This window comes from Bos indicus, chromosome 19 (assembly GCF_029378745.1).
Source record: "Bos indicus isolate NIAB-ARS_2022 breed Sahiwal x Tharparkar chromosome 19, NIAB-ARS_B.indTharparkar_mat_pri_1.0, whole genome shotgun sequence".
NCBI lineage: Eukaryota > Metazoa > Chordata > Mammalia > Artiodactyla > Bovidae > Bos > Bos indicus.
In genome coordinates this window covers 56,061,987-56,085,924 of record NC_091778.1, presented here as the reverse complement: position 1 = coordinate 56,085,924, position 23,938 = coordinate 56,061,987, and the positions used below count along the sequence as shown (strand labels likewise).

Genomic DNA, 23,938 nt, shown 5'->3' with positions numbered 1-23,938 from the left:
AGAAAAATTCTGAAGACCGTCATTTCAATTACCCAGCAGGCATTCGCGCGGCAAGCTTCTTTCAGAGTCAGAATATAAATAAGTCGTGTGTGTGTGCAAGCCCTTACAAATGAGAAGGAGGAGATGGGAGAATAAAACTTTACAATTACCCCTCTGCCAGGTTTTTGGTTTTTTTTTTCACCAAAGCAGGAAGCAGCAGACCCACTCCAGAGCCTCCTGGTGGTGAAATCTGAGGCCTCGTGGGAGCCAGGACCCATTAAGCATTTGTTGTGCTGAGTGACAAGGCTGGAAGCAGCATGGGAGCGGATGATGAATAGATGCCCCGGCATCGCAGCAACCTCAATGAGCCTCCCGCGGCCCGAAGTTGATTCTCCATATCATAATGGAATCAGACTCTTGCCAAGAAATCGACAGGAGGGAGAAAGAGTTTATAAAACACGCGCACGCTACTCGTCCTGTGGCTGCTGTTCTGAAAGAAAGACGGGAGACCAAACGTGGTGAAGAATTCAGTGACACCGACATGCTGTGACACATGGTGAGATGGGCTAGGTCTTCTTTTCAGGCTCCACTGAGAATCAAAGAAGCCGAGAAACGGTGCACGTAGAGGATCTCTGAATAACTACATCAGAAATACGGTACTTGATGAGACGTCTTCTCAGTTCAAATCCCTACAGTCATTGTCCTGAGTGGTGCTCCAGACCAAAACCAAGTATTTCTGGGCAAGTGTCTTTACCTACCTATGTAGAGGAATAAAAACTATGTATCAAGAATGCATTTGTAGCAGGCACAAACTGTTTTATAAACCGGATTCCATTTGACCCTACCTTCAAGGTGGGCCTAACTCGACCCTTAGCACACATGGAGAGACTGAGCCTGAAACAGAAGGGTTCAGTGACTTGCCTGAGGCAGCCCATGCATCGTAATTTTTGATGCATTGCAAAGTTAATTGCTGTCATCTGTACACTTCTCCTGAAGAACTCAGCATACATATCATTAGCTAGAGCTATTTCTTTATATGTTTTTACTTTTGAGATAAAATTTACACACAGTGAAATGCCCAGATCTGAAGTGCACACTCACTGTGTCTTGACAAATTTGTACACTGTTTAACCAAACCTCCATCACTATATGGAGTGATTACATCCTTATAGTGGTATTACCTCCCCACCAGAAAGTTCCCTTCTGTCTCAATAAATTTCCACTCCCAACTCCTGGAGGCGAAGGAGATGCGATAATGTGCAGATGATGGATAGTATCAGATCCACTGGTCTCAGCAGATACTCCATCATCTGGAAGCATCTGAACTCGAGAGAGCAGGAGGCTGGCTCATCAGAGGTTCACGGAAGCTACCTGGTAAGGAGTAACCTCCCGCAGCGCAGCTGTCTGTCTGCCAGGATTTGGTAGGTGCGCCAGACTGCTGGCAGATGTGTGGCACTGTGTCCACAAGTGCTAGAACACACTGGCACACCCAGAGCTGTGAACACACGAGCAAGAGTCATCGGTGCCATCTTGGCACTGGCGGTCACACCTGAGTGCAACAAGTAACTCCTTGGTACTTCATAACAGCCCAGAAGTACCAGGGAGTTAACGTCAAGAAGTCAGCTTGGACCCACGGGGCACACGAGCCAGTGAAACAGTGCTTCCCGTTTGTCCTTCCGGGCAGACAGTCCTGAGACGCATTTCATAAGGCTCCTGAGAAGGTCCTGGTCAAACCAGACACCAGTCACCACCAGCAGTGGTAAAACTGATGATGCGTCCTGAACTGGTTTTCCCTCCTCTCCTGTTCTCCACATCCCTCACTCTTGCCCACTGGGATTACTTCCCAAATAAGATTACTTCCCAAATAAGCTTGGGAAGATTACTTCTCAAGCCTCTGTCTCTAGCTCTGGTGTGAGTGCGTGTGTGTGTGTTGTGTTGAGTGGGGAGTAGAACGAAGACTAAGACAACTCTGTAGTATTTGTTGTTGCCTGTTTATTTATTAAGGTATAATTTTATACACTAAAACCCACAGCTCTTAAGTGTCCAGTTTGGTGAGTTTTGACAAATACATATACATCCATGTAACTGACACCTCCCCCAATCACTGTAGTCTTGTCTGCACCTGAGAAAATCCCCTTGTACTCTTTTTCAGTCCAGCCCCAGCCCCAGCCCCCAGAAGCAACCACTATTCACATATCTATTGCTGTAGATTCGTCTTGTCTGTTTTGAACTTTATATAGGTAGACTAAATGGGCCATATAGTCATTGTGATGGTGGATGGAAAAGAGTAGAAAATTCTTTGTCGCTCTCTGACAAGAGGTCGGGTCTATTCCCCTTTCTCTTGAATCTGGCTGACCCCGTGACTTGTACTGACGACAGAATGCTGCAGAAGTGCTGTGACCCCACGGCTGTGATTTACGGAGTGTGCAGCCCCGGCGTTCTCAAGCCTGGACGCCTGCTCTGGGAGGTGGTGCTGGCAGAAGTGCTGGCAGCAGCTGGAGAAGGGCCATGAAAGTCTGAAGCAGCGTGTAGGTGTCCAGTAGGGCATCAAGACACGGGAGATGCAGCTAACATGGTACTTAAAGGGCGCCCAAAATCTCTGAAAAATAAGAAAGGTGGAAAATATGAGTCAAGCAGGCAATTCAAGGAGCCAGGAAAAAAAGACAGCAGAGTAAAGCTTAAGAAAGTGAGATAAAAGAAATAACAAAGGCAAATGCAAAAACTCATGAAATAGAAAACAGAGAGCATCAATAAAACAAGTTTTTTCTTTGAAAAACTTATGAAAAACTTTAACCAAGAAAAAAGGTAAAAAACCGTATCAAGAATGGAAAAGGGGATCTAACCCCATGTGGCAGACATTTAAAAATTATTTATAACTACTATGGGGACTTCCCTGGTGGCCCAGAGGTGACAACTCCACTCTTCCAATGTAGGGAGCGCGGGTTCAAGCCCTGGTTGGGGAACAAGGATCCCACATTTTTGCAGGTTGTGACCAAAAGTGGTAAAGAATCTGCTTGCTGATGCAGGAGATGCAGGTTCAATTCCTGGGTTGGGAAGATTCCCTGGAAAAGGAGATGGCAACCCACTCCAGTATTCTTGCCTAGGAAATCCCATGGACAGAGGAGCCTTGCGGACTACAGACCATGGGGTGGCAAAAGAGCTGAACGCGACTTGGTGACTAAACAACACCTATAAGCAGCTTCCTGTGACTACATCTGAGCCTCGCTGGGGAGACAGGGAGGTGCAGCCGGCACCAGGCGGTAGACACAGCAGGAGGCCCGGAGAGGCCGAGGGGGCAGGAAGGCGCACCCCACTCCCCCCGAGAGGGGCTGAATTATAATTTTCAAAAGTTGAACACAGCACTTTCACACATAAAATGGACATATGTAAGTCACTGTTTCCAGCTCATTAATTAATGAGGGAGCTGATAAGATGTTAAGACCAGCTGAAAGGAAAATCTGAAAATCAGCCATGTAGACAGGCAATCTGGAACGCTAGACCGAACTTGCTAACAGATGCAGAACTGGTCGATGGGGCAATAAAAGGTAATGTTTGAGGTCGTCTTTTCCAGATGACAGAAGCCAATCCTATCTGTGTGGGACGAGATCCATTTGCATCGTTGTGGACAGGAACTGTTTCCATTTTCTACAGCCCAATTTCTCCCCGATCTGAGCTGTAGAACAGCCTCTTCAAAAGAAAGACAAAGGTCTGGGCAACCCCTGGGGATGGGCCACACCTGGCCCGCCCAGTGTCTCCTGGCCCATTTGCAAGTCCGACAGTTTCTCTAGACAGAAGATTATCTTGGTCTGTTTACACCTGCAGGACAGAGAGCGCCTGGATCCAGGATGTTAGAATGACCCATGCAATGCTGAAAGATCCGGATCCCAGGCCACACCCTGGACCCTTCAAAATCTGTCTCTCTTGTCAGCGGTGCCTGGTGGCAGAATATTTATTTATTGTTTACTTATTTGACTGCACCAGGTCTTGGTTGCAGCATGCAGAATCTAATTCCTTGACCAGGGGTAGAAACCAGGGCCCCGGCTTTGGGAGCATGGAGTCTTAACCACTGGACCACCAGGGAAGTCCAGAGAAGTCTCTTTTTTAATATTTTATTTATTTACATCGGGCCCCTTGTGTGGCACATGGGAATCTTAGTTCCCTGGCCAGGGATCAAACCTGGGTCCCCTCCCCTGGAGTCTTAACCACTGGACCACCAGGGAAGTCTGCATCGGGATGTTTAAAGTGCCAGGTGATTCGGAAGTGCAACCAAAGTTGAGAAGCACCGCTCAGAGGACATCCAAGCAGGAGCTACAGGCTAGCAGCCCACCCTCCCCTCCCACCCCCCTCCTCACCCCCTCCCAGCCTCATCCTCTGCCCTAGCCTGCCCATCCCTCCTCTCCTCTCCCTGGGCCTGGCATCCCTGTGCATCGGGAGCCACTCACCCCTACCGCCACGCAGACGGGGCCGAGGACATCTCCCCTTCCAAAGGCCCCTCCCCCAGAGGTTAGTCCCAGGAGACGGCCTCTTGAAAGTGTTTTGCTCCTGTACACAGAAGCAACCACAGCTTGAGAGCAGCAAATGAGAAGAAATCTATCATCCTCAGGAAATTGGTTCCGGCTGCCCTGCAGAGTCACAGCAGTCAGAGGGGCCCTTCAAGTGCCCGGCGAAATGAATAGGTTTAATAGTGATGCACCAGCTGTCCCCAGGACACTTGTAAGCACTAGGTGGGCGGGCTTTGGGGGTGCCCCTACCTCTCTGGCAAGATCGGGCACTTGGGAGCCTTGGTCCCCAGTGGCTCCTTTCACAAAAAGCAGGATGGAGCTGATCTCCTTTCAGACTCCAGATACGTTTTCAGCCAGGCTCACATCCCATCCTGGGAGCAACCTGGAGGGGCTGACTGGGAGGGCAGGGCTGGCCTTGACTGGAACTGGCCAGCTTTTCTGGCAGCCAGAACCCTGAGCAAGCTGACCAGACAGAGGATGGAAGACGGGAGCAATGGCTGGTTGGGAGTCCTGCCCCTGGAATGACCCTGAAGACATCCCAGATCCCTGCAGACCGTGATGGCAATCAGGCAGTTGAAGACACCCACTAGCATTTGTCCAGTGATCTCAGGCAAAAGAGCAGCATAGTAATACCTAGGCCCTGAGGTGGCGCTGAAGATCAGATGACCCCAAAGACAGGAAAGCCAGCCTCCACAGTGTGAGCTCACTCCCTCCCTCCCTGGACACCTGAGAATCAGGGCAAAGGCTTGACTCACCTGCAGGTCTCAGATGTGCCCCTTCCGTGGTGGCAGCCACACGTGACCAATGGGACTCAGAGTGGGGCTGGGGCAAACCCAGACGAGCCGCGAGTGTAAAATACACACTGCGTTCTGAAGATCCAGTTTTTTAAAAAAGTAAAATGTCTCACTAATAATTTTTGTCCGACTGCACATTGAAACCATCTGTGGCACGTGCGTGTGCGTGCGTGCTAAGTAGCTTAAGTTGTGTCCAACTCTTTGCAACCCCATGGACAAAGGAGACACCAGATTCCTCTGTCCACAGCATTCTCCAGGCAAGGATACTGGAGTGGGTGCCATGCCCTCCTCCAGGGGATCTTTCTGACACAGGGGTTGAACCCAAGTCTCTTATGTTTCTTGTACTGGCAGGCGGGTTCTTTACCACGAGTGCCAACTGGGAAGCCCATTGTTGGCATACTGAGTTAAATAAATTATTACAAGTAATTTCACGTTTCACTTTTTCAACATGGCTGTCACCAATCTAAAATTTTTTGTGTGGCTTGCTGCCAGGAGCCGGCGAGAGACACTCCACTCGTGACAAAGGTCATGAGGAAGGAGGCTCGGCATATGCAAAGGCGGGATTGAGCCTCAGGAGTCCCCCCGGATATTCTCGAGCATCTACCCCCAAAAAACCAGAGTCTGCCTACTTTATTGCTTTGTGCTCTCACCTCTGACTTTACTGGGGGCTGTCCCCTACCACCATCTCACTCTCTCTGTCAAAGAGCTAACTTACAGCTCCAATTAATAAAGTTCCTGGGCAATTAGGAGTGTTTAAATCCAAACCCCTCACATAGCTCTCTAACTTGCCTGACAAGTTTACCCAGACTCCTACAGCTATGCATACGATTGTTTACAGTCTCCCAGCCTCGAGAGGCACGGGAAGCTTAAGATATTCAAATAGCTTAGAACCTTTCAGAGAGTTAGAAACTGTCAGAATAAACTAGTAAAAGATTTCATTGATGAGCCAATGCTTGCTGCCAAGTTTTCACATCCCCTGAATTGTATCCTTGAATATGTATTAATTAATAGTTGGTATGTAGAAAAAATAAGTAGTGGCCTTGGTGTTAGTAACTTTAGACCCTTAAGGTAATAAATTCTTTCCTTTGTTGTAAACCCATTACACATCTGCCCTATAGGAATGCAATTTTATCTTCGGAAGATGGAGCCAAACCTTAAAATAATTACTCTTAGAGAAAATAAGTCTTACGGTTGATAAGTCTTTGTCAAGAGCCATAAAATGTTAATAGGCCTTCTGGCCAGAAGATGATGTAAATCACCTAAACCATTTGTATACGATAAATTTGCAGGAAAGAAACCCTGGTTTTTGATAAGGATCAAAAACTGCTGACTTTGCATCCCCTATTATCCTCTATGTGTAACTTAGGGTATAAAAGCCCCTGTTGAAAATAAAGCTACGGACCTTGCTCACCAACGCTTGGTCTCCCCATGTCATTCTTCCCTTTAAATTCCAGCTGAGTCTCCATCTGGAGCGCGGATATCCTCTGCGACCATTTATTTGCCTGGGCTTCTAAGACCCACTCGAGAAGGTGTCTAAGGTGGGGCACCTTCTGCTATTTGAGAGGGCGCCTGCGGCCTCCGTGGTCAGAGCTAACCTGGTATCACGGGTTATATTGATTTTCCGCGTAAACCAAGCTACTCAGCCTGTTTTCTCCACTGAATTTTCCTACTGAGCTATCCTCATTCTATTACTCTTTATATCTCTAATTAACATTTGAATAGGTCGCCTAAGCCGTCTCCCCTTCGAATACCCTGGATCAGCCGGGCTGGACCCCGGCAGCTTGCGTTACCTCCAATACTGTCAGGAGTCCTCAGGGCCACCACGGGACTCTGTTCTGGCCCCAGCTCCTCGGTGTGCCAGCTGCCATGGCCGCAGAGCCCAGGCTGACTCCTTGAGGCCCACGCTACACAGTGGACCACAAGGCGCGGCAAACTCTAACTCAACACACCTGGGCGCCTCTGCCCCGCCTCGCCCCCCACCATCCCCGAGGCCCCCTTCTCTGCACGTGTGAGCAATTCCTCAGGAACTACAGGTCACACTCTGCCCCATCTTTGCTTGAGGAGACTTTGTGAATGGCTCTGGGGACTGAAAGGTCTGTTTTCCAAGAGGTTTCCACTCCTGAGGACTCAAACTTCCTGGCCCTTGCTCTGTACAACCTGTTACGCTGGTGGTACCTTCCCAGTCCCCACGCCCACTTCCTCTCACAGGGCTGTGCAGAGGCTTTTGCCTTGGTTAGGGTTGTCAGATAAAATACAGAATACCTGATGAGATCTGAATTCCAAACCAACAACAGAATTTTTTAGTCAGTATATCCCATGCAATATTTAGGCTATACTATTAAAAAATTTTTTTATCTGAAATTCAAACTTAACTTGGGCAGCCTGTTTTGATTTGCTAAACTCGGCAGCCCTGCTTGGACTACGTCTCTGGAGTGGGGTTTGGGTGTGTGGTGCTAAGAGCGTCCACTCTGGGTTCAGGGTCTGCCTCTGCCAGTTCTGTATCCCTAACCTCAAGGCCTCAGTTCTTTCATCTGCACGATGGAGATGACAATCAGGGTCCCTGCTTCACATGATTGTTGTGGGGTGAGATGAGAGCAGCCACAAGAAACCTGGCCTGTCCGAAGTACTCCCCTGCTGTGAGGCAGAGGGGACACGGCAGCGGCCCAAGGTACAGTCGTCAAAGCCAGGGCAGGATGCTCTCCTCCCCGCAAAGGAGGTGTTCTGGAGGTGTCAGGTACAAAGGGCACACTGCCCATGATGCTGCAGCATTCAAAATCTGGGACCCCTGGGACCCCAAGGGGAAAGGTCCTGCTGGGTGGGTTTGGAAGGCAGCCTCTGTCTGCTGAACCCTGGGACTGCTCGAGCCCCCTGACCTGAGTGAGGACAGACAGAGCCACTCAGAGAGGTGACAGGGCTTCGCCAGGTTCTCCTGGGCCTCTCTGAACCACTACACTGGAAGAGATGAGTGGAAATCACCCAGCTAAGCATCAGGCAGCCCGCCAAACACTCCTGGGCTTGTCTCCTCCTCTGGATCGTGACTTCTGCAAGCCATGTGGGGACAGAGGTGGTGACACAGGGGGTAAGCCTGACAAGGCCGGTGCAGCAGGCTCTGGAGGGCCTTGACTGCCAAGTTAACTCTATAGAACTCACGTGACAACGTGTGTATCACGAGCGTTTGCCTGAGCCTGGAGTCAGGTGCACAGCCACTGACGGCAAGCCCCAGATTATAGCTTGGCCTGGCCTGGGGACCTTTCTATACCGCAAAAAAACTTATGACAACAGAAAGATGGCCTGACAGTCTGATGATGGCACTACCACCATCACAGCTCAAAATACAGGCCGGCTTTCCTTCTCCACATCAACAGAAGGAGAAATAGTCGAAGACACTGGGACTCGGGAGAATCTCTGCTGGGAAGTATGGCCCCACCCCGTGCCAGCAGAGTCCCCAACCTCTGTTAACACAAAGCCCCCAGGTCCTGCGTGTGTGCTGGGGATGGGGGCTCCTCGCCCACTGAGAAGCCTGGGTGAGAGTCGGGTGCTCAGGGACTAAGTCACAGGTCTAGGGCACTAGCAGCCGGGAGGGTGTGTGACCTTGAGCCACTCTTCGGTCAGAAACTGAGCTGCTCACTGTGCCCCCTGGAGGCCAAGGGCACACACTCAGCAGGTGGTCACCGAGCGCAGAAGCCATGACATGTACGAAAAGTCTCCTTGGGGTCTGACTCCTTTCATTTATATTCCAACAAAACAGGATCTTAAGCAGGTCAGCATTCAAAAATTATGTAGCTAAGAACGAAATCAGACAAACTCAGAAAATGCTAAAACACAACAACTATATTTCAGGCACAGAGAACCAGGCAGAAACAAACTCAGCCGGTGTTCACTCGGCAAGCACACACCTCCTCCAGTGAACTCACCTGCAAAGAGAGTACAGTGCATCAGTTCTTCGTTCAACTTCAGCAAGTCTGAATATTCAGAGAATGTAAAACTGTCTTATACGATAAAATACCCTTCAAAACCTAAAATATACCTTCCACCCAGAATACGACGTGGCTGGTGCCCACCCTGCAGCGACCCAGCGGCCCCCCTCCTTCCAAGCCTATAGGCTCCAACCCAGTGACTTCCTAACAACAACCCCCACCACCACTCCGAGCACACCGGGGCATCCACCCACCACCACGTGGGGCCCTCAGAAACTTGCCCACACCAGGCACAGTAAACTGCCCTCTGACAACCCCCATAACTCAAGACCAGCCTGCCTATCCCTCCATTCTCCTCCCGTTCTCTCTCACTGGGTAGTCCCCCAGTTTGGCCCCAACTGTTCAGCTCCCCAATCCTCTCACTTTCATGCTTCCTGCCTTCTGTCACGTTTCATCAGCTGGAAACGGCCTTCACTTCCTCACAGGGTTACATCCTGCCGGGTCCCACTGGAAACTCGCCTTGCTGGGGTCCGGCACTTCCTGCTGTCTACCTCTCTGCACCCCAAACCCCGGAAGGGCAGGGACCACACTTTTCTTGACGTTCCCTCCGAAGCAGAGACATAACACTCTGACTGCTGTAGGTACTTCAACGTGATGAAGGATTGCTTCTCCATCAGTGTGCTGACAAAAAGAAGGGCAAAGACAAGAGGAGGAGGAATGATGCTTCACGGAGTAGGGTGAACCACACCAAGGAAATAAAAATGAACCAGTTCCACTAGCAGTTACTGTGTGAGATCCCTAGCAAAGGCCAACAGGAGGACTCTCTCCAAGTGGAACTCGTCTCGGCCTCTGCCCAGGAAGTGAAAGGGCTCAGGTGTCACGATTCCAGTAAGGGTGGCACTGCCCTTCCAGTAACTTCTAGACCTGCACTGTTCCACGCAGCAGCTGCTAGGCACACGTAGCCATTTACATTTAAATTAACATTTCAGGGACTTCCCTGGTGGTCCAGTGGTTAAGAATCCACCTGCCAGTCCAGGGGACACGGGCTCGATCCTTGGTCCAGGAAGAGTCCCACATGCCACAGACCAACTAAGCCCATGCGCCACAACAAAGACCCCGTGCAGCCAAAAAAATAAATAAATAAAACAAAATTGCACTCCAGGATTGTGGCCACCCTACTGAACAGCACAGATATAGACCATTTCCAGCATCACAGAGATGCTTGACTCCTGCTCTGTACACAGGGCTCTTTTGAAATAACAGTTTTTAGCACATCATCTTGTTTAAAACCCACACTGACCTCCTATAATCCTCAGGACAAAGCTCCAAATCCTCAAATGAGCTGCAGGCCCTGCGTGGCCTGTCCCTCCCCCACCTTTTCAGCTTTTCACGCCATTTTCCACTTCATATTCTGGGCTACAGTGGGCTTTGTTCAGTTCCTCCACTAGCCAATACTAGCTAGGCCACTGGACCTCTGCACACGCTGCCCCCTGGCCTTCCCAGCAAACTCCTACACATCCTTCCGAGCCCACTCAGGGTCTCATCCTCAGGAAAACCTTCCAGTCTCCATCAGGTTCTTTGAGACACGCATTCTTGTAAGCCTGTGCTTTCCTTCAGAGCATTAATATCAGCTTGAATTATACTCTCGTTAGGGTTATTTCCCCAACTAGGCTGTAGTTCCCTGAGAACAAGGTATCATAAAGTATTGAATAAAACAAATATACATGAACACTGTTTATAGGTATTTTCCTTTCAATGAACGTTCTGTTTGCAGTATCATACATGATCATCAAACTGCTGCTAGAATGTTCACACCTGTTACTGCAAATTCAAAACCCAGGAAAACAGTTCTCCTAGGAATTTACTTTAGGTCAGGGTCGGGCTGCCTGGTACAAGGTTGCACCCACAACTGGGCAGGTTCAACAACACAGGAGCCTCTCCCCAGACCACTGGCTTCAGGACCCTGCGTCTCCACCCTTGACTTACCTGGATCCCCCAAACTGACGTCACTCAGAATATGCTCTAGGCTCGCCGCAGAGGAGTAGCAAAGATTGCGATGCCTTCATCCAACCGCCGGGGGCCAGAGAGCTTTCATCTTCTCATAAAACCCTGGGGAAAGAGACCCACGTGCTCTAGGAGAATAAACCCCACGCCCAAGGTCAGGGGCAGCGGCCGGAATAAGTTTCATGGATGTTTACACACACCCTAAACCTCACGCTGCCCTTCCAGCCCGGGATCCAATACCTTTCTAAGGGGTGCAGGGCCTCCTACTGTAGCCCTTCACCCCGTTCCTGGTGCCTGAGTTTGGCCTCTTCCGCCCAACACCCAATTTCTATGCTGGGAATGATTCCTGAAGTCCGGTTGCCGGGAGCTTCGTCAGCGCCCCAGGGCGGGAACTGGCGCCGCGGATCAGCGTCATTCTGCGGGTTTGGGGTTCGGCCAGCGGGTGGGAGCGAGCGAGCACAGCCCCTCTGACACCACATAACACGTGGCGGCCCTGCCTTCCCAATCTAGAGTCAAAAGCAGGTCCGAACACGCACTTCCGGCCGTAAGCGACGGCTTACCACAGAGATGGCAGCTAGAAGATCGCCTTAGCTCTGAAACTGGGTCCTCCATGGCCACCTTAAAGGGGCCGCAGCCGCGAGATGCTGGAGAGGAGCGCCGTAGCTTGGAGGGGAGGGCCCTTAGAGCAAGTGAAGCAGGAGGCCAGCTAGATTTCCGGAATGGAGGCGCATCCCGAGGCAGGGGATAGATAGAATGATCACTCCTGTTTTCCAGGTGAAAAGAGTCATGCTGCAGAGAAGTTTGGCCAGCCAGGAAGCCATTGGCCCTCTCTGTGCCCACAACTGGGCAGGTTCAACAAACAGGAGCCTCTTCCCAGACCATCGGCCTCAGGACACTGCGTCACCCCACTAAACCTACCTGGAACCCCCCAAACCGACGTCACTCTGAATATGCTGTAACCAGCAATCTTGGAATCTGCCTTTAGGCTGGGCGGGCCCTCTGGTTAGCCACAGGCCCCCTCCACTCCCTACGGCTTTACACGATTGTTCACATTTATACCACCTGCGGTCCCAGGAGGGTGCTTGAATTTGTGACTTGGGGGTCTCCAGGCTAAAACCCCCAACTTATTGGCATTCAAATCCTTCAGAATCTAGCCTTGTTTGCCACCACTCTCTCCCTTCCTCAATTACAGGGAACTTCTCACCATGCCCCCTCAACTCCCAGCTCCGCCAGCCTCATCATTCTGCAAGTCTTGAAGGACAGGGTTTGTTTTGAAGGACAGTGCGTGCTGCCCACTCCAGGTGCTGAGCGACGTGGGAGGAGGTGAGGCAAGCAGTCAGACAGACTCTGTTTTGCTACTTACAGTATAGTTTAACTCATGGGCCTCTATTTCTCTGTATGTGACATAAAAAGGCTGCAGCAGGTCCCAGCCTTCATTTATCAGTAAATCTTTGTTTTTAGATGCAATATTTTTCAGAAATCCAGTAGTTAATACAGATAAACTTTTTATTTATTTTTTTTCTTTTTTTGAATCCGCCACGGGTGTACATGTGTTCCCCATCCTTTAAAAAGATAAACTTTTTAAAACCCAACAACAAAGAGACCAAAAACAAAAAAAAAAACCAAACCCACCAACCATTTAAAAATGGACAAATAATTCAAACTTATCTCCAAAGAAGACATCCAAATGGCTGATGGTCACATGAAAAGGTGGTCAACGTTGGGACTTGCCTGGTGGTCCAGTGGTTGGGAATCCGCCTGCCAATGCCGGGGACATGGATTCAACCCCTGGTCCAGGAAGATCCCATGTGCCTCAGAGCAGCTAAGCCCATGTGCCACAACTACTGAGCCTGCGCTCTAGAGCCCTCATGCCCGCAACTAAGGGAGCCCCGGCGCTCAGGGGCCCGTGCTCCACAACAAGAGAAGCCGCCCCAGTGAGAAGCCCGTGCACTGCAAGGAAGAGTAGCCCCTGCTTGCTGCAACTAGAGAAAGCCGTGTGACACAACAAAGATCCAGCCCAGCCAAAAATAAGTAAATAGATAATTAAAAAAAAAAGATGGTCAGCATCTTTAGTCATCAGGGGAATACACATCAAAACCACAAGGAGATGCCATTCATATCTAGAAGCAAAAAATCTGAAAATGAGAACTGATGGGGAACAACACAAGAGAGCCCAGAGGGAGGGAGAAGCCAGATGACAATCAGGAGCTCAGTGTTGCACTTTCCCTGGTGGCTTTCCTAGTGGGGACGCCTGGTAATTTTCCTGGAGAAATGCCTGGGATGGGAGGGAGTGTGCCTAGAATAGCAGGAATGCCTGGGCTCAGTGGAATTTTTAGTGATCCAGAGATTTTCTTGCAGCCATGCAGGATCCAGAAGTTACTGTGACCTTCCGGGATATGGCCCAGAACCCAGAAAAGATGTCAAAATATCAGAGCAACCCAAAGGTTATGAATCTCATCAGTAAATTGTCAGCCAAATTTGGAGGTCAAGCATAAAGCCCTTCTTTTAATTTTATCTTTTGGGGCCTTTTTGTTTGTTTGTTTTCTCTAGGCATCATACCCTTCTGACAAATAAAGCCCCTGCTGAAGGAAAAGCAACTTAGATCACCTAATGGATGTCACAATAATATGAACCAGCATATCTCTGACCGTCTTATGAAGAAAGCTGGGGTACTTTGAAGATAATTCCTACTTCTCTGCCCCAAATGCAACTGAAATATTCTTACAGTGGTTTGCCATTAGGGTGTTCATCAGATAAGTTTTCCTACTAGAAATTAAAAACTTTAAACAATTTTTAAAACTTAAACATATCTAAAACAAAATTTTTAAAGAATAAATAATAAAAAAGAATATGAATGTGTGGAAAAAAGAAACTAGATAAAGTAGGAGACGCTCTGGGGGAACTGAGACAGCCCTGTGAGGCCTTGAGCTGGCCTGGTTCCAGAGGTTTCCTATAAGTTCTGTGGACAGCAGGTACCTCAGATGGTATAGAATCTGCCTGCAAGGCAGGAGACCTAGGTTCAATCCCTGGGTCAGGAAGATCCCTGGAGAAGGGAATGGCTACCCACTGCAGTATTCTTGCCTGGAGAATCGCATGGACAGAGGAGCCTGGCGGGCTACAGCCCATGGGGTCATAAAGAGTTGGACAGGACTGAGCAACTAACACGTTTACAGCCCAGAAAGCAGAGGGTGCCACCACGGGACACCCCCAGGACTCTTCCAGCTCTCAGGTCCTGGATCCATAGAGTCACACACACGTCCTGGCCTTGGGGGAAGTTATGGTTTAGGGGAAAGGTTTGCATGAAGCCTGCAGTGCGAGAAACGCTACAGGGGAATAGAGTTCCCGGGAGCGACTATGACACGTAAGTGTCCAGATCGTTCTGCGTTATTCCCAGGGAGACAGGACAGAGGGTCCTCCAGTGGAACAGTCTCTACAACACTGGACATTAAACGAACACGTCTTTGTGTCCTGTCCTATTTCCATCTGCTGAAATGCTACCTGGATGTGGGTTCTTTTTTTAATACATAACTTTTTGTTTACTTATATTTATTCTTTACTGGGTCTTTGTTGCTGCGCAGGCTTTTCTCTAGTTGTGGCGAGTGGGGGCTACTCTTCGTTACAGCGCAAGGGCTTCTCACTGGTGGCTTCTCTTGTTGCAGAGCACAGGCTCTAGGCACATGGGCTTCGGTAGCTGTGGTGCTTGGGCTCAGTAATTGTGATTCCAAGGCTCCAGAGCACAGGCCCAATAGTTGTGGTGCATGGGCTTAGTTGATGCACCGCATGTGGGCTCTTCCCAGACCAGACGTGGAACCTATGTTTCCTGTATTGGCACGTGGATTTTTTACCACGTGCCACCAGGGAAGCCCCTGGATGTGGGTTCTTAACACTGAAACTTCAGCTTTTGTCTGTGACTGCACCTCTAGAGAACAGTCTCAGTTTTTTCTTTTCCTTTTTAACCATGTCGTGTGGCTTGCAGGATCTTAGTTCCCTGACCAGGGATCGCATCTGGATCCTGGCAGTGAGAGTGAGACAGGAGATAGGCCCCAGGGTGAACAGCTGGAATTCATTTCCTGTGGACAGAAGCTCCATGACAGCAGGAGCGAGAGAGCAGGCTGGGCCCTGCCCCAGATAAGAGATAAAAGACCACACATTCCTCATTCTTGAAGTCAAGCAGACCTTTCTGACTACACATGCGCAGAAAAGCTCCTTGGAGGTCAAAAAGGGAGAAGGACGCTTCCCCACAGTAAGTGATGCCAACCCACCCCTGGGCCTCTTTGCTAGAATCCGTCCTGGTTGAGAGATGCACACACGTGGGAGCACCCTGAGATATGCCCAATACAGACCAGGCAAAGCACGATGATTGGCCAAAGGAAACCTGGAAGAAATGCCCCATAAAAGCAATTCAAACTACCACAAGGGCGCAACTCTCTCTCTGAGCCTGCCAGTGTGGCTGTCCGCATGTACTCTTTTTCCTCCTAATAAATACTTTACAGTTTCATTACTTTTTTCTGTCTTTGTGGGAATTTATTTCTGCAAAGCCGTACAGGCCAGGGCCTTGTCACTGGCCCACTGGTTCCTTGTGGGTGTGGGTGTGTGTGTGTGTGTGTGTGTGTGTCTGTGTGTGTGTTAGTCGCTCAATTGTGCCCAGCTCTTTGTGATACCATGGACTGTAGCCCGCTAGGGCCCTCTCCATGTAATTCTCCAGGGAAGAACATTGGAGTGGGTAGCCATTCCCTTCTCCAGGGGATCTTCCTGACCCAGGAATTGAACCCCGGTCTCCTGCATTGCAAGTGAATCTTTACCATCTGAGCCACCACGGAAGGCCTCCTGGTGGTCTAAGGGCTAGGATTCAGTGCTCTCCCTCCTGTGGCCTGACTCCAATCTCTGGCTGGGAATTGAAACCCTGCTTCAAGCCGCTGCAGACTGAGGCCACCCAAGATCAAAAGAGCCGAGTCCTAACCACTGGACTGCCAAGGGATTCCCACGACATCAGTCGTCACTAGTTCTCCTACACGACGAGTGTGCTGGGCACCTGAGCAGGGGGTGGAGGGAACCTTCGAACCCACGGGGGGAGACTCCTGAGAACACTCCGTGTGGCTGATGGCATGCCCGCACGTGGCTCCTGGAATGTCCCCCAGCTGTCTCCTGATCACTCCGTTCCAGCCCTTCTGTGGGGTTGGCCTCCGCTGGTCGAGGCGTGGTGACAGCATGCTTATTTTCCCCAAAGAATACATGTGTGTATATATAATAGGCTGCTCCGTCCTATGGATGAGCCTTACCATTTATGATGTTTGTTCCTCTGGATTATGTAAGAGGGTTGAAGCAGGCAGGACTCCAGTCTTTCAAAAAACATGCTACTTTAATAGTTGTTGCTTAGTCATTAAGTCACGTCTCTTTTGCGACCCCGTGGACTGTAGCCCACCAGGCTCCTCTGTCCATGGGATTTCCCAGGCCAGAATACTGGAGTGGATTACCTTTTTCCTTCTCCAAGGGATCTTCCTGACTCAGGGATTGAATAATAGTAGCAATGCATAATTAAACATATGGTCTCTAAGAAGTCATTTTTCTTATGTTAAAAATGGCCCTGGGACCCAAAAGGACTATAGCAGAAAACAATAAAAAAGAAGCTAAAGAGTAGTTCTATCAAGACAAGATTTTGAGCTTCTTTCTTCGTCCACTAGAGGGTGGAATCATACACCAGATTGTGCTCTCTTTTGTAATTTGGTATAGAGTTTTTTTTTTATTTTGTGGGAGTTTCTTTGTTTCATTTATTTATTTACTCTATTTTGGGGGTTGGTGGGGTTTTTTTCTTTTTTCGGAATTTAGTCAAGATTTTATTTCATCAGAAAGTTATGCAGAAGACTTAACCTGAATGGGTGGGCTCTTTCTTAGAAATCTGCCGGGGTGTCCCAGCTGCACAGAGGCCCGGGAAGCATTTATCATGTCACGGGCCAGCTGAACACTTGGCGCTTGGGGATCAGAGCACATTGCAATGAAGCTTTCTGGCCAGAGTCACTCCCGGTGACAACAGGTGGTTCTACTCAGCATGAAAGATTTTCTTTGATGAGGAATCCAGTGCAACACATACCAGAATTTGAAGTCCCAGATAGGGTGTTAAGGGTTTAGAAGTATCTCTGGCCAGAACATTGCTCACATTTGACATTGAGAGGTACAAATCAAGACCAAAAGAAGTTTGTACAGAGCCAGTGTGGTTCAGATGGCTGATTAATGTCTGCCGGAAAAATGCTGTTGATGTGGAAAAAAAAAGTTACAACTCTGAAAGTGTAATTTTAAGTAGAGTACTACATGTTCTCTGGTGTATGAACCTGGTGACAGTTTTCTGATGGATTGAACAAATATGGAACACTCACTGCTGGCTGAGTGAGGCCAGGACAGAAAGCAAGACAGAGGTAACTCATCTTCGGGGAGCTGACATTCTAGTGCAGGGGAGACAGTGAAATCATTAGAGTCCTTGGGTCACATGATTGTGAAAGGGGTGTGGGGGATGGGGAGAAATCTGGGCTAGGAAGGAGTGGAGGGTGAGGTTTACAATTTCACTTATTGTTTTTTATTTATTCCCCACCCATGCCCACACTGCTCTCAGCCTGTTGGATCTTAGTTCCCGGCCTGGGACTGAATGCATGCCCCCTGCAGTGGAAGGAAGGAGTCTTAACCACAGGACCACTAGGGAGGTCCCTGCAATTCTAATTAGGGTATTCAGGAAGGGCCTGAATCTTTGATCTTTAACAAAATCCGAAAAGAAGTGAGTGGGTCACGGGACACCCTGGAAGAACATCCCAGGCAGAGGGAACAGCCAGTGTGGAAGCAGCCAAAGCCACCAGTACAATGGATGGTGGGCAAGAAGGTTTTATGAGCAGGAATGCAGGGAGCTGGGGACCAGGTCTTGCAGGATCTTGCAGGAAATTGTGAGACTTAGGCTTTTACTCTGATGAGTATCAGTAGCTCACATGTTCTCTTTTCATCTTTTAGGGACCTTTCCCGCTCCCCTGCACCCAATAAAGTAGTTAATTTTAGACATATTTCTTGTTCTTCTACTAACAAATTTGCCTGTTAAGCTGATCCCAGATCAGGGAGAGTTATCTGTGCCTTGGCAGCTAGAGGAGTCTTTCACTCTTGACTCTGTTGAATTTGAACTTTGGTGTCCTGAGATGAGTGACATGGAAAAATGTTTAGATGTGATAAGTAAAGTTCCTGGGACAAATGACCTTCTTCACAAATGAACACCCTTTGCCCTTAACCTCGTAGATGAAGTCAGAGGCTACCTGAATGCCTGCCCATCTCATCAGCAAGGATCCTGGTCCCTGGTCACTTGTGCATGCTTCCACCAGAGCTCGAGTGCTTTGTGATTGTTTTCTTGCCTGTTTCCACCTCATAGGAACCGTGTACTTGTCTCTTGAACAAAGTGTAGAAGTGTGTCATTTAAATCATTCAATTAAAGTGGCTCAGATGGTAAAGAATTTACCTGCAATGCCGAAGACCTGGGTTTGATCCCTGGGTTGGAAGATTCCCCTTGGAGAAGGGAATGGCTGCCCACTCCAGTATTTTTGCCTGGAGAATTCAAAAGACAGAGAAGCCTGGCAGGCTACAGTCCTTGAGGTCGCAAAGAGGCAGACACGACTGAGGCACTAACACTTCCACACACACTTTCACTTGACCATCCAGAAAACTAGAAAAAGCACATCCCTTTATGATAGTTACAAGTGTACAGGCTGGCTGTGGTTGTTCTTGGATACACATAATGAATGCATTGAAAACAATTAGTCATTCTGATTTTTTTTCCGATTTTTTTTGCAGCTACAGCAGAAAAGGAGGTCTTTATTGCAAATTTAATTCAAGTGGAGCTGAGTAAGTCATTGGAAGCTCACGTGTCCCTTCTGCCCGTCAGCTGTGCAGTTGGGTGATGGTTACACAACGCTGCTTTAGGACGGCAGCCACCAGCAGTCAGACATTGAGATTACTGTATGGAGTTAAAATAGGACTCCTGTTTTCTTTCAACAACAAATTCCTTGTTAACAAAACCAAGATATGGGGTCTTTTAAAATTTATCTTTTAATTAGAGGAAAATTGCCTTATAATGTTGTGTTGATTTCTTCCTTACAACACAAATCAGCCATAATTGCCAGTTGGCAAAAGTGGTAAAGAACATGCCTGCTGATGCAGGAGACGTGAGAGAGACAAGTTTGATCCCTAGGTTGGGAAGATCCCCTGGAGGAGGGCATGGCAACCCACTCCGGTATTCTTGCCTGGAGAATCGCATGGACAGGGGAGCCTGGCAGGCTAAAGTCCGTAGGGTCGCAAAAAGTTGAACACGGACACACTACTAAAGCGGCTTAGCACGCAGGCACCCATACGTGTATCACCTCCCTCTTGAGCCTCCCCGCCTCCCCTCCTCCCCGCGACCCAGGTGGTCACAGAGCGCCAGGCTGGGCTTCCTGTGTTGCATAGCAGCTTCTCACCAGCTGTCTATTTTACACATGGTGGTGCACGCGTATCGATGCCATTTTCTCCCTTTGTCTCACCTCTCCCCGCATTGTGTCCATAAGTCTGTTTTCTTTATCTGAGTCCATTCTTTCCCTGAAAATAGAATACCATTTGATACCATTTTTCTAGATTCCTTATATATGTGTTAATGTACAATGTTCTTCTCTTTCTGACTCGCTTCACTCTGCGTAACAGGCTATAGGTTCATCCAAGGATATGGGCTTTTCATAACCGACTTCCATCAGCAGCTACGTTAGCCACCTGCTTATGGGACAGAATTCCTTTAGAATTCCACCTGTGCGGGCTGTCCCCTCTGAGTCAAATTTCCAACACTTGTGGCCACTTGCAAACTTTATTAGGCTGTCACTTTCTGTCATGACGAATTACTGTAATGAGCTATGGGCAACGCTTCCAAAAATCCCCTTCGCTATTGTGCTGTCTTTGTTCCCAATTACTTGAGAGTTGATTACCTCTTTGTAAGTTAATGGGGAGAAAGAAAAAGAAGATATTAAGAAGTCAAAATGAAATAAAGGCCTCACTTCCTCTGGTCATGTTAGATTTATATTAACCCTGCTGGGTGTTTTTTTTTAGTTTAGTTTTGTGTGTGTGTGTGCTCAATAAAGCACTAGTTTAAAAATTCATGGGATGGAAATGCTGACACTGAACAGCAGTTGTCTGCTTCCCACAGCCCTCTCCACTTGGCCTCAGTTCAGTTCAGTTCAGTCGCTCAGTCGTGTCCGACTCTTTGTGACCCTATGAATCGCAGCACGCCAGGCCTCCCTGTCCATCACCAACTCCCGGAATCTACCCAAACTCATGTGCATTGAGTCGGTGATGCCATCCAGCCATCTCATCCTCTGTCGTCCCCTTCTCCTGCTCCCAATCCCTCCCAGCATCAGGGTCTTTTCCAATGAGTCAACTCTTTGCATGAGGTGGCCAAAGTATTGGAGTTTCAGCCTCAGCATCAGTCCTTCCAATGAACACCCAGGGCTGATCTCCTTTAGGATGGACTGGTTGGATCTCCTTGCAGTCCAAGGGACTCTCAAGAGTCTTCTCCAACACCACGGTTCAAAAGCATCAATTCTTTGGCACTCAGCTTTCTTTATAGTCCAACTCTCACATCCATACATGACCACTGGAAAAACCATAGCCTTGCCTAGACGGACCTTTGTTGGCAAAGTAATGTCTCTGCTTTTTAATATGCTGTCTAGGTTGGTCATAACTTTCCTTTCAAGGAGTAAGCGTCTTTTAATTTCATGGCTGCAATCACCATCTGCAGTGATTTTCCTTCCAAGTTCACTTATCTCCCTGTTTCTTTTTTTTTTTTTCCACCACATCTCATGGCTTGTGGCTTCTTGGTTCTCCCACCAGGGATGGAACTCACACCCTTTGCAGTGAAAGAGTGGAGTCCTAACCACTGTACTACCAGGGAATTCCCTCATCTGCCTGTTTCTTCCTATTTTAAAAAAAATATTTATTCAGTACCTGGCATATTGCAAAATTTATCTTATTATTTTTTAAATATGTATTTATTTACTTGGCAGCTCTGGGTCTTAGTTGCAGCACATGGATCTAGTTCCCTGACCAGGGTTTGAACCCAGACCCCCTGTATTGGGAGTGCCGAGTCCTAACCACTGGACCACTGGGGAAGTCCTTTCTCTCCCTATTTCTGCATAACAGGTATGCTGCTCTTTTTGACTCACCTTCTTCATCCTGGCTGTTGCCTTTCTTCCTGGGGCATTCAGGCTGGGCTCTCACCATCTCCCCTCTGCTTCCCTCTGCCCTTCCTCCCAGCACAAGCATCTTGCTGCTAAGCTGGTAAGTCACTTCAGTCGTGTCCGACTCTGTGCAACCCCATAGACGGCAGCCCACCAGGCTCCCCCGTTCCTGGGATTCTCCAGGCAAGAACACTGGAGTGGGTTGCCATTTCCTTCTCCAGTGCATGAAAGTGAAAAGTGAAAGTGAAGTCGCTCAGTCGTGTCTGACTCTTAGCGACCCCATGGACTGCAGCCTACCAGGCTCCTCCGTCCATGGGATTTTCCAGGCAAGAGTACTGGAGTGGGGTGCCATTGCCTTCTCCAACAAGCATCTTAGATCATCTCTTTTCACCATTCAGAGGTTACGCGATTGCGCATGTGCAAAACCACTCTTGGTTTCTAGTGTTCCCCTATAGTTGTCTCGCTATTTCTTTGGCTGAGCTTTCTTTGGACCTTTTGCTGATTCTTCCTACATTTACAGTAGCCTCTTAGCATAACTTGACACAAGCAGGTCAATCACATTAAGTAATCTATGCATTCTAATTTTTAAGTACTTATTAATTTTATTTATTGTTTGCCTGTGCCGGGTCTTAGTTGCAGCATGCAGGATCTTCAGTCGAGGAACATGAGATCTAGCTCCCTGATCAGGGATCTTCAAATCCGGGCCCCCTGCATTGGAAGCACAGAGTCTTAGCCACTGGACCACCGGGAAAGTCCCTAATTTTTTTTCTTAGATGAGTGAAAGAAGACTTAAAACAATTTAGTTGTAAGTATCTGTTAAAGTTTTATTACAATCTTGTAGGCAAGGGGAGAGACCCTGTAGGGCAAATCAGAAGTTGATTTTTTGGTTGCAACTAGAGATTATCATACTAAGTAAAGTAGGTCAGAAAGAGAAAGACAAATACCATATGATATCAATGTGGAATCTAAAATATGACACCAATGAACATATCTATGAAACAAGAAACAGGGTTTCCCTGGTGGCCCAGTGCTTAAGAATCCACCTGCCAATGCAGGGCACACGGGTTCAATGCCCGGTCTGGGAAGACGCCATGGGTCTTCCGTGAGCTGCAGCCACTGGGAGCCCCCGCCCTAGAGCCCATGCTCTGCAACAGAGAAGCCACCTCAGTGAGAAGCGGGCGCTGCAACACAGAGCAGCCCCCATGAACCACAGCTAGAGCCGGCCTGCAGGCAGGGCAGCGAGGAAAACCCGCATCAATCACTAATTTTAAAAAAGAAACAGAATCACGGACATCGAGAACACACTGGTGGCTGCCAAGGGGAAGCAGGTTGAGGCGGGACGGAGTGGGAGGCTGAGGTTAGCAGATGCAAGCTTTTATATATAGAACGGGTGAATAAGATTCTACTGCATAGCACAGAGAACCGTATTCAATATCCTGCGATAAACCATACAGAAAACTAATATTTGAAAAAGAATGTACATTGAACTAAATCACTTTGCTGTGCAGCAGTGATTAATACAACTTACACTTGTAAATCAACTATACCCCAATTTTACTTTTTTCTATCTTTTTAGTTTTTCAATTAATTTCTTTTTGGCTGCACTGGGCCTTCATTTCCTAAAGGAGATCAGCCCTGAGTGTTCATCGGAAGGACTGATGTTGAAGCTGAAACTCCAATACTTTGGCCACCTGATGCAAAGAGCTGACTCATTTGAAAAGACCCCGATGCTGGGAAAGATTAAAGGCAGGAGGAGAAGGGGACGACAGAGGATGAGATGGTTGGATGGCATCACCGACTCAATGGATATGAGTTTGGGTAAACTCTGGGAGTTGGTGATGGACAGGGAGGCCTGGCGTGCTGCAGGCCATGGGGTCTCAAAGAGTCGGATACGACTGAGCAACTGAACTGAACTGAACTGAACTGGGTCTTCACTGCTGCGCAAGGGCTTTCTCTAATTGTGGCGAGCAGGGGCTACTCTCTAATTCGGGGTGCAGGCTTCTCATCACGGTGGCTTCTCTTGCTGTGGAGCATGGGTTCTTGGGTGAGCAGGCTCAGTAGTTGTGGTGCATGGGCGTAGTTGCCCCACGGCGTGCAAAATATTTCCAGACCAGGGATCTGGGAACCCGTGTCCCCTGCATTGGCAGAAGGATTCTTAACCACTGGACCATCAGGGAAGTCCTATGCTTCAATTTTTTTAAAAAAAGAAGCTCATTTTTAGGTAGGTATATTTTCTAAGAAAATATCATCATCAGGCTAAATACAATAGGAATCACTGGCTAAAGGTCCAGACAGTCAGGTGGGTGGGTAGATAACTGGCTTCCTAGATAACTAGCCTTATGAATTTCATCAGGAACGCTAATCTCTTCCCAGAAGGAGGGCATGAATTAGATTAGGCTAAAAGCCTCTGTCTCAAGTCTGCTTCAGACCAAAATTTTTTAAAAAATTGTCCCTCTTTTTGTCTTTTTGGCTGGGCATCATACTTGTTTTGGTTAAACACCTGACTTGATCAAGAAGGCCCA

At 48.4% G+C, this 23,938-nt stretch overlaps 1 long non-coding RNA gene and 1 other non-coding gene across 3 annotated transcripts; both read right to left on the bottom strand.

Moving 5' to 3' along the window:
• Window positions 1-9,088: 9,088 nt before the first annotated feature.
• LOC109574445 (uncharacterized) lies at window positions 9,089-11,737 on the bottom strand. 2 transcript variants are annotated; one of them, XR_002183090.2, is made up of 4 exons: window positions 11,437-11,737; window positions 11,179-11,301; window positions 9,616-9,873; window positions 9,089-9,189 (listed from the first exon to the last, which is right to left on the bottom strand). It is a non-coding gene; the product is annotated as an uncharacterized lncRNA (long non-coding RNA). The 2 variants fall into 2 exon arrangements; XR_011562167.1 differs by having other exon boundaries at window positions 9,712-9,873; window positions 11,437-11,734.
• Window positions 10,955-11,142, bottom strand: LOC139177857 (small Cajal body-specific RNA 16). Its single transcript, XR_011562323.1, has one exon. It is a non-coding gene; the product is annotated as a small Cajal body-specific RNA 16 (non-coding RNA).
• Window positions 11,738-23,938: the final 12,201 nt, after the last annotated feature.